This window comes from Lagopus muta, chromosome 6, assembly GCF_023343835.1.
Source record: "Lagopus muta isolate bLagMut1 chromosome 6, bLagMut1 primary, whole genome shotgun sequence".
Taxonomy (NCBI): Eukaryota; Metazoa; Chordata; class Aves; order Galliformes; family Phasianidae; genus Lagopus; species Lagopus muta.
Window position 1 is genome coordinate 20345531 of NC_064438.1, and position 14106 is coordinate 20359636.

The 14106-nt window shown below is 35.7% G+C and overlaps 1 protein-coding gene across 20 annotated transcripts in view; it reads right to left on the reverse strand.

Moving 5' to 3' along the window:
* LRRC4C (leucine rich repeat containing 4C) overlaps nucleotides 1-14106 on the reverse strand; it is a 470956-nt gene that overhangs the window by 14462 nt on the left and 442388 nt on the right. For 18 of the 20 annotated variants that reach the window (XM_048947530.1, XM_048947527.1, XM_048947525.1 and 15 more), the window contains one exon: nucleotides 13383-13490. The exons of 1 other annotated variant lie outside the window; for it this stretch is intronic. The gene's annotated coding sequence lies outside the window, so the exon portion shown is untranslated. Of the gene's footprint in view, nucleotides 1-10618; nucleotides 11431-13382; nucleotides 13491-14106 lie in introns of those variants that run through there. One more of the 20 variants, XR_007377541.1, reaches the window with a different exon arrangement.

Here is a 14106-nt window from a genome sequence, read left to right on the forward strand (position 1 = left end):
TCAAGATTTCCTACAGTCCCTTGAAGCATGTAAGTGTAGGATGCAGGGTGGATATTGCTGTATCACAAATGCTTTCCAGCTCTCTTCTGAAAACCCTCTAAGACTTAAATGAATCACACAGACTAAACAGAAAGACCTAAATGTGGTTGGACACATCCAATCCTCCTGAATCACCATTCATTGCAGGGGAGTTCAATCAAGGATAAGTTTGATCCAGTCTGCCTTTCCATTCTTTTATTTCATTTTGGTATACAGAAAACAGCTTTATTTCACATGATTTCATGTTTCCTCCAGTATGCCTTCCTAAGGCTTATAGAGTTTAATTTAAATGAGAGTTTAATCTAAATCAGTTTTACATGTCCCTTTATTTATACATTTTCTTTTACTCCCAAGTTTGACTTGTACTTTGTATTCTCAATACAAGCGAAAACATTTGCTATTTACAGGATAACCACAGGAAATATCAGAAAATTGATATTTCTTTATTTTTATATTTACCTACATATTATTTTTATTAAGAGTAGTAGTTTGTTGGGTTGTTTTATTGATTGTGATGCTTTGTGAGGATATCACCCTAAAGGTGAAAAGAAAAAAAGTAATTCCCTTCAGACTACTCACAGTTGTGTAAATGGAAGCAATCTATGAACTAACTTTTCACTATGAAAGAACTTAAATTCTTTCATGAAGGCTATCACATTACAGCTTGGTAATAGTACACCCAGCAACATTCTAGAAATTTAATTGGAATTAACTTTTAAAGTGGGTTAATTATATTGCATTAAATCTTTGTGTGGACACTCTTATTTAGAATTTAATTTACGCTAAATTGAATCAAGGCCACTGTAATTTCAATTAACAGTGTCCATAAAAGAATGTAATGCAGTTTAGCCAGTCTCTTTTCAACGTTAATTTGGATTCATTTTCTTGAAACCCCATGTAGACATTAGCAACTTGCATTCTGTATTGACTTGGGCTCAGTTCAAACCAATTATGTGAAGGCAAAAACGTTTTCTATCACAACACTGATCCCTCAAATTATTCAGGTCATATTTTGCTCTTCCCTTTTCACTAATTCATTTGATAAAACACTGTTTCTTTTAACATATTGCTTTACTTTCATCTTCTGTGTTCTTCTAAGGCAGATATTTATGTAGAGTGAACAACATGACTGCATAGAAGCAATTTTGCAAGAGCCTGGATACCATAATTTTCTTAATTACTTACAGTAGCATGTCACTACGTGCCAACCATGATATAAACAAAAGTCATACAAATACTTTCAGGATTTCACCTGAAGGTATATACATCAGTGAACAGCCACTAAACTGCAATATATCAATAATGATTGAAAGGATGCTTTCTCAATCTGTTTTTGGTTTATTATCAAAGCGAAATGACAGTTACTCTTTTTAGAAGACATCTGTGAACCACAAACAAGTTAATAAAAAAGAAACCCTTAGTAAAAAATTATATGATATGCTACAGCAGTGTTCCAAACCGCTGCATTTTTCATTTCTGCCACATTAAGGTCACCATTTTAGAGCACTGTGGTACTTTTTTTTTTCTTTTTTTTTTTTTAAACAGACTAGCAGTGATTTAAGACATCTATTTAAAGGCACTACAATCATACTTAATTCCAAACAAACCAGTTTTAGTTTGGTAGCATATTATCAGTTGTTACATGGAGATATTAAACACTATAAATAGAATCATTTTCAACAACAGGCTACAAGATTTTAAAGAAACAGGTAAAAATTGTCAGGTTACATCTAAAGGATATTAAAATGTGTATTTGGTGTAGACGCAATGGCAAAAAAAAGCGTGACTGGTGCATTCCAAGACTTTTCCCCTTGTTCCTTCCCAAATTGCCTCCGTACTCACAAACTATAAGATAGAGATGATGGAAACGTCAGATCAAAACACCACGTAGTCTGACAATGCTCACACAACCGTATGCATATACAACCAGAACAAGGAAGATCAAATAGAAGAAATGGATATTAGATTATATATTTGTCCTTATGAAAGTTTCATCCAACTCTTATGAAATGCAAGTTCAGATTTTAAAGCTAAAAACCAATAGCATTTAACAATATATATATAAATTTACTGAATATGCTAATGGTGGATATTCTTTCCTCTAAAACAAAAGATCCTTTGATCATTACTGAGTTCGTAACCTCAGGAGCTAGTATAATCTAGGAGATAGAAATATTTTAATTTGACAAAAATATCTTTGTGAATTAGCAGTACTTTCTATGCATTGGCAACAGGGATGCTCTGGTAAAAAACTAAATTAATTTAAAAAAAAATTAACATTCTTTTTTGAGATAAGAAGATCAGAGGATTGTCTACTTCACTGGTATAAGGAATGGTGTTTGTGCTTTACAAAGTGCAGTTTTTCCAAATACATTTTGTAATACGCAAAATGGAGGGAACTGAATGATAAAAGTAAATTATTGTAAAGTAGCAATGCAAAGTCTGCATTAATGCTTTTTTTTTTTTTTAATCAATTAGAATGCATATCTGCCTAAATACATCTACACTGTAATGCTGTGTTAAGAAAGATGCTTTCCTATTTTAAGACATGAATTATTTGATACTGAGTTGGAGAAGTGCTGGATAAGTATTTCATAACCTTGGTAACTACAGACTGCATTGCTAGTATGCATTATTCCAAAAGACCTGGGAGAAACAAATCCAGCTAACACACTAAAGCACCACGGTCCATTTTACATCACTGCATTTGCAGTGGCTAACTGAGTCCAAATTACTCCCTCATTCTGTTAATAAACATAGAGACAAAGTGAAAAAGAGACAGAAAATAAAAAGTTATGGCTGTGAATAGCCTCGAGTCTGGCAACTGATGGTCAAATTTCTTGTCCTTGGTAACTATGGAAACCCCTTAAGGTAAGAGTAGAACACAGGCATTTTGTGTTGTGCAATTTACAAGCTGTTTATTTAATTATGAAGGAATACAAAACTGTTAGAGGCAATGCAATTATCATACTGTGATAGCATTTTGAGAGAAAAAAAAATAGGTACAGAGAATTGTAAGAAGTTAATTTTTTGGAAAATTACCTGTTTTAGGACTTTTATGAATCTGCCATATATATTTTTTTTTTTTTACTGAGAGTTTAGGTGCACTGTTGTTTGTTTTGGTTTTTGTTTTGTTGATTTTTTTTTTTTCCCAAAAGGGTATGAGTAGCCAAAATTAGCAATATGACATTTTGCCATTATATCTCTCAGTAGATTCATAGCAATTATGTCCATTCTATGCCCCATGATCAAGACCAAGGTCAGGGTGTATTTCAATTAAGCCTTAGATTTTACCAAAGTGCAGCACAGCCAGAATAGCAAGCACATTATTACCAAATCTATCACTGCTGGGCAATGAATAGGTCACAGGTGCTCTTGCATACACTATTTGTACACCTTTGAATATTGCAAGTGGGAAAATGACTCAATTTAGGAGGCAGCTAGTGAAATAAAATTAGGAGTGAAACTATGTGATGACTCAGGGGGACTATAACAATTACCTACAAGTATCTTCCTAGATCTCTACAACAAACTTTGACCTGATACTTCTGTTGTTGGGAGTTCCATGAATGTAGGGGCCACAGAGCCTTCTGCACCCACTGGAAGTTTTGGCAACTATCCACCATTGACTGGATTGATTTAATAAGGCATTGAACCTAAACACATCCTCACAAGACCTCTGAAAAAGAGAGAGGTTATATTCTAGTTCAGGACTGAATAAACTGATGAATTAATGCATTAAAGTAGTTGGCAAAATTTAGCATGTATCTGCAAGATAATTTGAAAACATGAGCTTCACACTACATGCTGACTAGATGTATTGCGTATTGCTCCAAAAAATAACTACAAATTAGCTCTTTGTTACTGGCCCTAAACTAAGATACCTCACAGTGCTGCTCCAGCCTAGTCTCAAGAGCACAAGAGAGTCTGCCTGTGAGTGGAGCATGGATGAACTTTGCTCCCAGCATTACACGAGGGACTAAGCAAATATGCTGGAATGAAAGTTGCCAGCAGCAGAGGCAGGACTGGGAGCCAGAACTTCTGCATCATATTTCCATTCAAATGTGGACTTTATGTACACACTGAAGTGTGTACTACTCAACCTTTAGAAAACCAACATGCTATGACATTTAAAACTAAATTGGATTAAATATTAGAAATTGTTCTGTCCTATTCTGCACATTCCTGTATTATTCTTATCACAATATTTGTACACCTTCCAGAAATGCATTAAATATCTTATATTTGATGTTTTCATCTGCATATCAAAATCACAGAATCATTTAGGTTTGAAAAGACCTTTAAGATCATCAAGACCCACCATTGACCTAACACTACAAGTAAACTACAAAAAATTATGCCCTTAAGTGCCATATGCACACGTCTCTTAATTGCCTCCAGGAATGGGGACTCCTTCACCTCACTGTTCCAATGCCTACCATCCTTTCCATGAAGAAATTTTTTCCAATATCCAATTTAACCTCCCCTGGAATAACTCAAGACCACTTCTCTGCATCCTATCCCTTGTCACCTGAGAAAAGAGACTGACACCCACCTCACTGCAGCTTCTTTCTTTTCCTCCAACAGAAGAACTGCGTTCAGATAGATAAGTAGCATTATAATTATCTGCCACTAGTAGTTGATAATATATACTGCAGTCTTCAAGAAATACATAATGAGTTCCTACTTGAAACTCAATAGATATCTCAGGAATTTGTTCTTTTCAACCTAGAGAACAGGCCACAGATGGTGGTAACACTGGATCACCTGAGACTCAGCTCAGTCCTTCCTACACTGGGAATAGGCAAGGACTACTGGGGATGTGCTGTTTCCAGTTCCCTGTGTAGTATCCCCAAAGCTTACTCTTGCCAAGACACTTCAATATACGATACATGTGCTATGATCTTCTGATTCTTGGCTGCGGAAATCTTTCATATAAACTTTAAGTCAGAGGGGGTTTTGGTGAGCTCTGAACTAGTTTTTAAATATAAATAATTAAAAGAACCTGAAAGAAAGTTCCTGCCATAGAAATGTTGGCCCATGATGTCAGAGGTGGATGCAGGTAGTACAGCATTACAGATTGAACCTTACCACCAACATTTTGTTACATTTTGTTGTCATGTGACAACAAAAGCAGAGAGGCAGTCACACAAAATGGTGTCTGACATGGAAGTGCGTATGAAGCAAAGGTGTGTCACTGAGTTCCTCCACATGGAAAAAATTGCACCTACTGACATTCACCGACGCTTACTATATGCTTATAGAGACCAAACAGTGGATGTAAGCACAGTGACATGGTGGGTGGTGTTCCAGCAGTGGCGACAGTGATAGTGAGTCACCTCCACTGGTGCTAGCGTGGCATGCAGACTCCAGTTTTTCACTGTCAATAATGCATAACAATAGTGGTAACTGTGTTGGAAAATAGTATTTTGTAGATGAGAATTGGCATTATCAAACAATATTATTGTGTTCTTTGTTGTTGTTTCCATGAAAATAAATAGGAGACATTACTTTTGGAGCAAACCACACAGTTAAACAAAACGGTAAAATTTCCAGTAACAGAAGGGCTACTTCCTTCCTCCTACCAAATCAGATTCTGAAGTACTGACACAGTATTCTAAATTCATGGATTGACCACAGACTTCCACTTTAACAAGATCTATGAGGGATAACCATGGTAAGTACACAAAGCCAGCTGCAGACTACTAATGTAATCACTTGGACGTCACATTTTTAGGATAGATTTTTAGTGTGATGGAAATTTAATTTTCATTTAATTAAAGTAATAAAGTAAGAGGAAAAGTAGTAACTCAGCTAGCTAAAAAGGCAAAGTTCATGTGTGTGACAGCATGCTTTGAAACAAAAGTCATTTAATATTATAAAATGTCAAGATATTAACAGATTGGATTATTAAAAGATTCCAAGCAATTATTCTGCTACTTTAAAGATGTTTTAAAGAAAGTGAGGAATCCAAAGTTCAAAATAAATATGAAAAATGTCTGTTCAAAGCAGAATACATTTGATAATTGGTGTTACCCAAGGATATAAGTATGCTTGTTTGTAGTAAAACTTTGAATTTCTATGCTGACTTGTACAGATGATCTTTGAAGTCCCCTCCAACCAAGCCATTCTATAATCAGACACAGCACTGATACCACCTATTACTAAGGATCTTAAATATCTGCCATTTTAAAATGTTGTTCTCAGTTTCTTACAACTTGGTAAATTCTTAACCATTTACAGATGCAATGTTCCGTGCAATGGATATGCCTATACAATAGTTGCTGAAAATGTACATACTCTAGGCAGCTTTGAAGCAGCTGACATCCTTATGGTAAACAAATAGTAACAAAAAAGAGAACATATTACTGATTAATATACAAGTACGAAATTTAGGTTGCTTTATTATTTTGTACACTGAGTGACACAGAGCTCCTATGAGAAAATATCATCTAATCATGTAGTTAATGTCAATATCAATATGGAAGCTTGCACATCAATACTTCAATTTGTTTATGCATAGGTATACCTGATATTCTTTATTAAATATAATCCAAAATTATTTCTAAATTATTCCTACCAGGAAAAAAATGTTTTTTGTTTTAACTTCTAACTATTGCTCCAGGGTAAGTACATAAAAAATAATGCTGAATGACAAAAATATTGCTGTATCCAGATCTCTCTGGCTGATAACTGTTTTCTGGATTCTTATTTACATTCACTATTGCAGAACAACGTGTGAAGATAAATACACTAAATATATTTTCAGACTGTCATTATTAAGCGCCACTGAAATACTTCAAGAAGACAAATACATCGATAATGTATTCCCAACCTGCTTCCAAAAGTATGCTGCAGAAGATTTCTGGTATCAGACCAGTGTACTTCACACCAGCTCCATGTGGTTATGGGCTAAAAAGAATAATGACAAAGTGCTAAACAATTTAAGTGCTAACACTGCATTGAAATACTGACACTGTACAGTGTACATATCCCCAGCATTTTTCTGCCTTACAGACCTGTATCAGACAGTGGGCCATTTAGTCTGGAAGCTTTCATGTACATGTAAGCAAGTACAAGTATCTTTTACTACTTGCCTGATATTTCTAACTATATCTACTATATCTACAAGTGTGCTTAATGGTGGCTATTACCACAATTGGTTGCCAATATCTGATGTTGAACTGCAAGAATGATTTTAAAACCTCAATCCAAGTAACCTGGGGAAAATATCTTAATTTCTGCACTCATATTGCTGTCCATATGCTCCGTAATATAGAAAGCTCAAGAACTGTCAAGATGTAATAGCAGCAAGTAGAACCAGTGAAGATTACAGCAAGTTACATCTCACAGTGGAACTTCACAGAAGCACAGAGATCTCTTGTATTAGCCCCAATTTCTAGATTGGAATATAAATTTCAGAAGGATTTCTGTGAAGACAGGAGAGTGGCTAGGTATCAGAGATAAAGAACATGCATAGAACTTCCTCTAATATTGCAGTCATAGATTGAAACATGAGCTATGACTGTCAGAGAGAAGATTATGAAATTTTTTTTTTTTTTTTTTTAATGTGATCTCCTTTATGTCTCTGAGGAGGAAAAAAGAGAAGAAAGAAAGAAAAGATGTTTCTGTGGTTTCTTTTCTTTATAATTCTTTCCACTCCAGAAAGGTGAATGCAATATTTTCTATGTAATTCTACAGAAATTGACTGAATATATTCTAGTTCTCCATTCAATTGGCATTACTCCATTCAATTCAACAAAACGAGAATTATTTTTAGTCTAGATGAAGTTATGAACCTTCTCCTCTAAACAATCCATTTACTTGTGAGGAATATCAGGAGCTTTAGACAGCTAATTGTTAGGAAAATGTAGCTTTTATAAAACAGGCATCAAAAGATAAAAATAAGAGAAATGTGGTTTTTTTTTTAGTGCATAATGAAGATGATCTGCTTTCCAATTGCTGAAATGCTGAAAGTATGGTGAAGACTGGATTCAGTTTTAATTCTTTAAAACAAGCAATCAAAACCACAAAACACACCACCAAAATAACAACAAAAGCCTTTTCTTTTTTTTTTTAAGTAGTCATTTCCTTTCATTTCTTTTTGTTCCTTCCTACCATAAAAAACAGAGTAGCAATGGTAGCTGTGAACTGAAAACAGCAAGCATTGCCTGTGATGAATCAAGAGAGGTCCTTATCTTCAGCATTTATAATATGTTATGTCTGGTGTACATTAAATTTAGGAGGCTTTACAGTGACTAATAGATGGTAATGGCTTACATTTATACTACAGTTGTACTTTTATCTAGAAGTATCCATACTTACATTACACTAATACTCTTCAGAAATACTTTATTCTTCACTTAAATTCAGCTATTTCTGGATATAGAGACTTTTTTGCAGTATATCATGTGAAGATTGCTGCCTTCAATTCAGACTGAAAGCACAATGCAAACTATATATGTGTTCAAATTTGACCTACTACTGTATTATGGTAAACTTTCCAACTGCTTGAGAAACTGTTTTTTGGAAAGACGGTTTGACTCATTTGCTTGTATCATACTAAAGAGGAACATTTGTGTTAGTACAGTACCAGAGCACTGCTGTAGGATTAGCTTGGAAGAACAATCTGCTTTTATGGAATTCTTACAACAGCTTCTTGAAGCTCTCCATTTCGCTCAATAGATGCAGTGGACCTTTTTTTCAGCTCAGCCAGAAAGCTGGGTATCCATTGTGAGGAGACCACCATTCTGTGACCTTCAGTCAACAGAAACTTACGCATACTGACAATCTGTCTAACAGTACTTGCAGAAGGATGCGCTAGAAAATCTCTCATTCTTGACATCTGTCTTGAGTAAGCCAGGACATGACAGATTTCTAGGGCAAGAGCCATTAATTATCTTCTCTCTTCTTAAAAGTGAAGGCAAATGCTGCAAGAGAGTAGCCATCATTCAGCAAGAATTATAAAAATTTGATATCTGCTGTTTAGACTGCAGATAGTGGCAAGTACTGGGGTATAAAGTCCTCTATGTAGGCAACAAGAGAGCAAAGCTGTATCCTACCACCACTCATTAAAGTTATTTATGGAGGTAGAGCTTGCTTCTGTTCCACAAAGAAGCTTAACAATGTAACCTGCAGTATACTGCAGTCAGCAGACAGCCTTAAGAGTTTCTCCCTAATGTATTAAGGTAGCATAGCAACATTCCAATTTAATTAAGAGTCTGCTAGGAACTTGCAAATTTTATTTTTCCTTCTTAAAGGGTATAAGATCCTCCTTTAAAAATTTTCATTTTACTTTCATTCTGGTGCCCAAGTTGTCAGCAATCTTTTTTTCCTTAAATATAGTACAAATTGCTAAATAACTTTAAAATTATACAGCAGCAAAAAGAGCAGATTTTTTTTTTTTTTTTTCTTTTAATGGTTTGGGGTTCTTTTCTTCTCACTAGGATCCTTCACATTTACACTAAATACAGCTTCATTTTTCAAAATGAAATTTAACAAGCAGTACTTATGAGTAAGAAAGGCACTTACTAGACTAAATTCAATTGCACTTCACTATTCTTATCTCCCAATTTTTACTGAAAGGCAAAGTAAGAACATACTGGGGAGTGAGAAAAATAACTTCATTAGAGACAGCTGACCAGACAACACAGCCACAGCAGACAGTACACCAGAAAGTATGACGCTACTACAGTCCTCTTCTTGAAATTCTGTTTTTTGTATTATTGATTCAAGGATTTTGAACACAGATTCACTATAATTCTCACACGATCTACAAAAAATAATAGCTGACTTAATTTATAGCTTTCTCTTAATTTCACTCCATATACCTTGGACATCAGTTTTATAGGTGGACACAGACTCCAAAGCGATCATTACTAATTAGTTTGGGCATTCCCTCTGTCCTTTCTCACGGATTCTTATATGAACTGTCCCAGGAAGAGGCCTTGTGAAGACCTTCCATCTTACAAACATAGCATGAAGATTGCCTGTAGTATTACAACACAGTCAGGATTTTCCATCTGCTGTCAAAAATTAAATTTACAGACCACATCCCCAGCTTATATAATTCAGTATACCTTCACTGGTACAAGGTCTGTCTCACTGCATCCATTTAGCTTATCAAACTCCTCATCTTGAATTTCTATCCAAGTGCTGGTAACAGACAACTGAGGATTAATTGACTTAAACAGTAAAAAAGGATAACCACATATCTTTCTTCGCAGTTAATGAAATACTTGTCTCAAAAAAAGATTAATTTTTAAATATGTACTGATTATTCTTTATATTCATGTAAATATGAATCTACATATTCATATTCTACAGATTCATACACATTAATTATATTCATATAAAAATATCCAATTAATTATTTCTCAAAAATTTTTAACAGCATGGCAAATACATCTACACAACTTTTTACAACTTTTTATGTCTCTGTTGTTTAGAGTGACTACTGGGTTTGTGCTACAAAATATCAACAAAAGGATGTTTCTATGAGGCATAGATGACAGCTCTGAGCAATTCAGTGCTTGATAACCATGACAGTATTTTCTCTTGAATAAAGATATTAAATCATAGAATCATAGAATCACCAAGGTTGGAAAAGACCTAAAAGATCATCCAGTCCAACCGTTCGCCTATTACCAATAGCTCCCACTAAACCATGTCCCTCAACACAACATCCAGCCTTTCCTTGAACACCCCCAGGCTCGGTGACTCCACCACCTCCCTGGGCAGTCCATTCCAGTGCCTGACCACCCTTTCTGAAAAGTAATACTTCCTCATGTCCAGCCTGAATCTCCCCTGCCGTAGCTTGAAGCCATTCCCTCTGATCCTATCACTAATGACACGAGAGAAGAGGCTGACCCCCCGCTCACTACAACCTCCCTTCGGGAAGTTATAGAGAGCAATGAGGTCCCCCCTGAGCCTTCTCTTCTCCAGGCTGAACATTCCCAGCTCCTTCAGCCTCTCCTCATATGGCCTGTGTTCCAGACCCCTCACCAGCTTTGTTGCCCTCCTTTGAACACGTTCCAGGGCCTCAATATCTTTCTTGCAGTGAGGGGCCCAAAACTGGACACAGTACTCAAGGTGCGGCCTCACTAGTGCTGAATATAGGGGAACAATCACCTCTCTGCTCCTGCTTGCAACGCTGTTTCTGATGCAAGCCAGGATGCCATTGGCCTTCTTGGCCACCTGGGCACACTGTCGGCTCATGTTCAGCCGAGCATCAATCAATACCCCCAGGTCCATTTCCTCTACGCAGTCCTCCAGCCACACCGCCCCAAGCCTGTAGCGTCGCCTGGGGTTGTTGTAGCCGAAGTGCAGGACCCGGATGCGCATGGTATTAAAGTTCCAATTTTTTTTACTCCTTTGGTGATGAATTATGATCTGCCAAAGACATACCATAAAGAACTAATAAATTCAGGATCAATACTCAAAGTTCAAGCCTATTTTTTTTTTTGTCTGACAAATATTGTCATCTAGGTAATATTAACTCTGCCTTAAGCTTCCTTTCACAATCAGGTACTAAATGTTCAATTGTTTTGAACTGTAGAAAATAAATGAATCACTTTATCTTCCCTATTTGTCTAGTCAGTTCACTCAAGGATAACTTGTGTCATTTACCAATGAAATGATTAAAAGGATTTCAAAAGGGAAATTGGGATGATTGCTTCTTCATATTTCTATTACATTGTTGCTTGTCATTTGTCCCTTTGGACAAATGCCATACCGCTTACAAATAGCCCATTCTCTTATGTAATAAGCCAAAATAGAGCCTTTCTGTTTAAATATACAGATGAATCTTAAACACAAGTTAACAAAGAATACTGGAGAAGATCATAGGCTTCCATTATCTTGAATATATTATCTAAATGAGGCCTGGTCATACTCCAGCTGAGTTAGAACCAAGTGTACAAAACTATCAGGACTGTATTAGAAAACAGCATCTGTACTGTTTGACATTTGATTACTTTCTTACTGATACAAAGCCAAATACAAGCTAATAGATTTTATTATTATTATTATTCTGCTATTAAAAGCAGCTGTTTACAAAATTTGGAAATTTTAAAAAGGCTTTGTAAAGAAACTGCACTTCAGAATTACTCTAAAGGTGACTGAAGGTCTGAAATTTATTTTCCAAGATGTATATAAAATAGGAGCTTGCTGTAGTAAATGGCCTTTGCCTGAATAAATAATTCTTTCAGAGATTTCTTTTTTTGCTGTATACTTGCCTACATGCATTATTTGTACCTGTTGTATCTCAGCAATGCTAACAATCAGCTTTCACAGAATCACAGAATGGCCTGGGTTGCATGCGGCCCAGGGGTTGAAGATTCATGATCCTTAAGGTCCCTGCCAACCCTGGCTATTCTGTGATTCTGTGAGGTCACGAACTTCACCAGGGCACGGTCATTGCAGCCCAGGCTGTAAAGCTGTTAATGACCTCCTTTTTTGTTTTGTAGAGTTGAACATGCTATGAAAAAAGATGAGCACTGTATGTAGCTTTGCAGAGCTTAAGCATAGTATATAGAAACATAAGGAACACTCATGCATGCCTATACATTATTACTTGAGCAACTCTGTGGACAACTGTATAATATTAGATGAAAGGTTTGTTTCATTTTTTCCTCATCAAACACCAAAAAGACTTATGACAAATGAAAGCTTTAATTACTTACTCTATGTCATGAGAACTTTGCTTTAAGACTGAGCTTTGATACAAGCATGAGGGCCTCATGAAAGTAGAGAAAAACTGTATAAAAATGATGTCGATGCTATAGCCCGACTGTTTTTGTAACTAAACATAATAAGAAAAAGAATTTTAAAACCAAAATTGATGTGTGTGATTATCCAACAGTAATAAAAATTAAAATTTATACTGTTCAGATAAGGTGCAGCGAAAAAGATTTAGCAAAAAAGTACATGTAAATTCACTTTTTTTTTTTTTTTTTAATTTTATGTTAAAATGGTGTTTGGTTTTTTTTCAAACCAAATATACACTGTTAAACTATAGATCTGTAGCTAACATCTGAAGTGAAAATGTACTGAAGTATCTCTGACTAGATTATTACAGGAAAGTATTTCTGATGGCAGGAGAATTTGACCCCTAATTAAATTTCCAAGTTTTGGATAAATTCAGGAGAAATGGATGATAAAAGTCCGTCTTTTCAGGCAAAGAACATAATAAACTTATACATTCACAGTAACTAAAAGGAAATCTAAAAGCACAGTCTAGGTAACATATATATAGATCTTAGAATTCTTTAGAACTCAGGGCAATGGTGGTACAGGAGTGAATTAGAGACTGAAAATATAAAATAGGTACCTCACATACTGACCTGTGAGCCAAGATCATTCCCATATTCCTAATGCTTCACTCAGTGTTTTCAACCAATATATAATGATGCCATATGAACTGCTGGTGTTGTGATGCAGAAGCAGTATGGCTATAACAAGGGACAGGAAAAGGCATGTAGGTTAGCATTAATCAAATAAACAGGTTTCTCTTCTCTTGCTCAAAACAAGTATGACCCTGATCTTCAAAATACAGTATGAAGTGAATGATTGGTCAGCCAAGTCACTTGTAGTCTCTGCTTCTCATCCAGGTGATTGGAGGACAAGCACTTTCAGGACAAATGAAATATAACTCAAGTTTGTACTTATAACTAAGATTGTACTTATAAAATACGTCTTCCCAATACAATTAAAACATCATCATACACTTTCTGCAAGCTGGACACAGCAGTGAATTTGTATGTCCAACTAGAATTAAAACTTGTCTTCTGTAGCAGTTTACAGGTTGTCCTGTAAACTGTTGTTTATTTCAGGTTGTCCAAAGAAGCTGTGGATGCCCGATCCCTGGAGGCATTCAAAGCCATGTTGAATGGGGCCCTGGGCACTCTGATCTGGTGGGGGCAACCCTGCTCAAGGAAAGAGAGTTGAAACTAGATGATCTTAAAGATCCCTTCTAATCCAAGACATTCTGTGAATCTATGATTCTATAATTTTATGATTGTAAGACTCTATGATTTTATTTACCCCATTTCCATCTACAGGGAACCT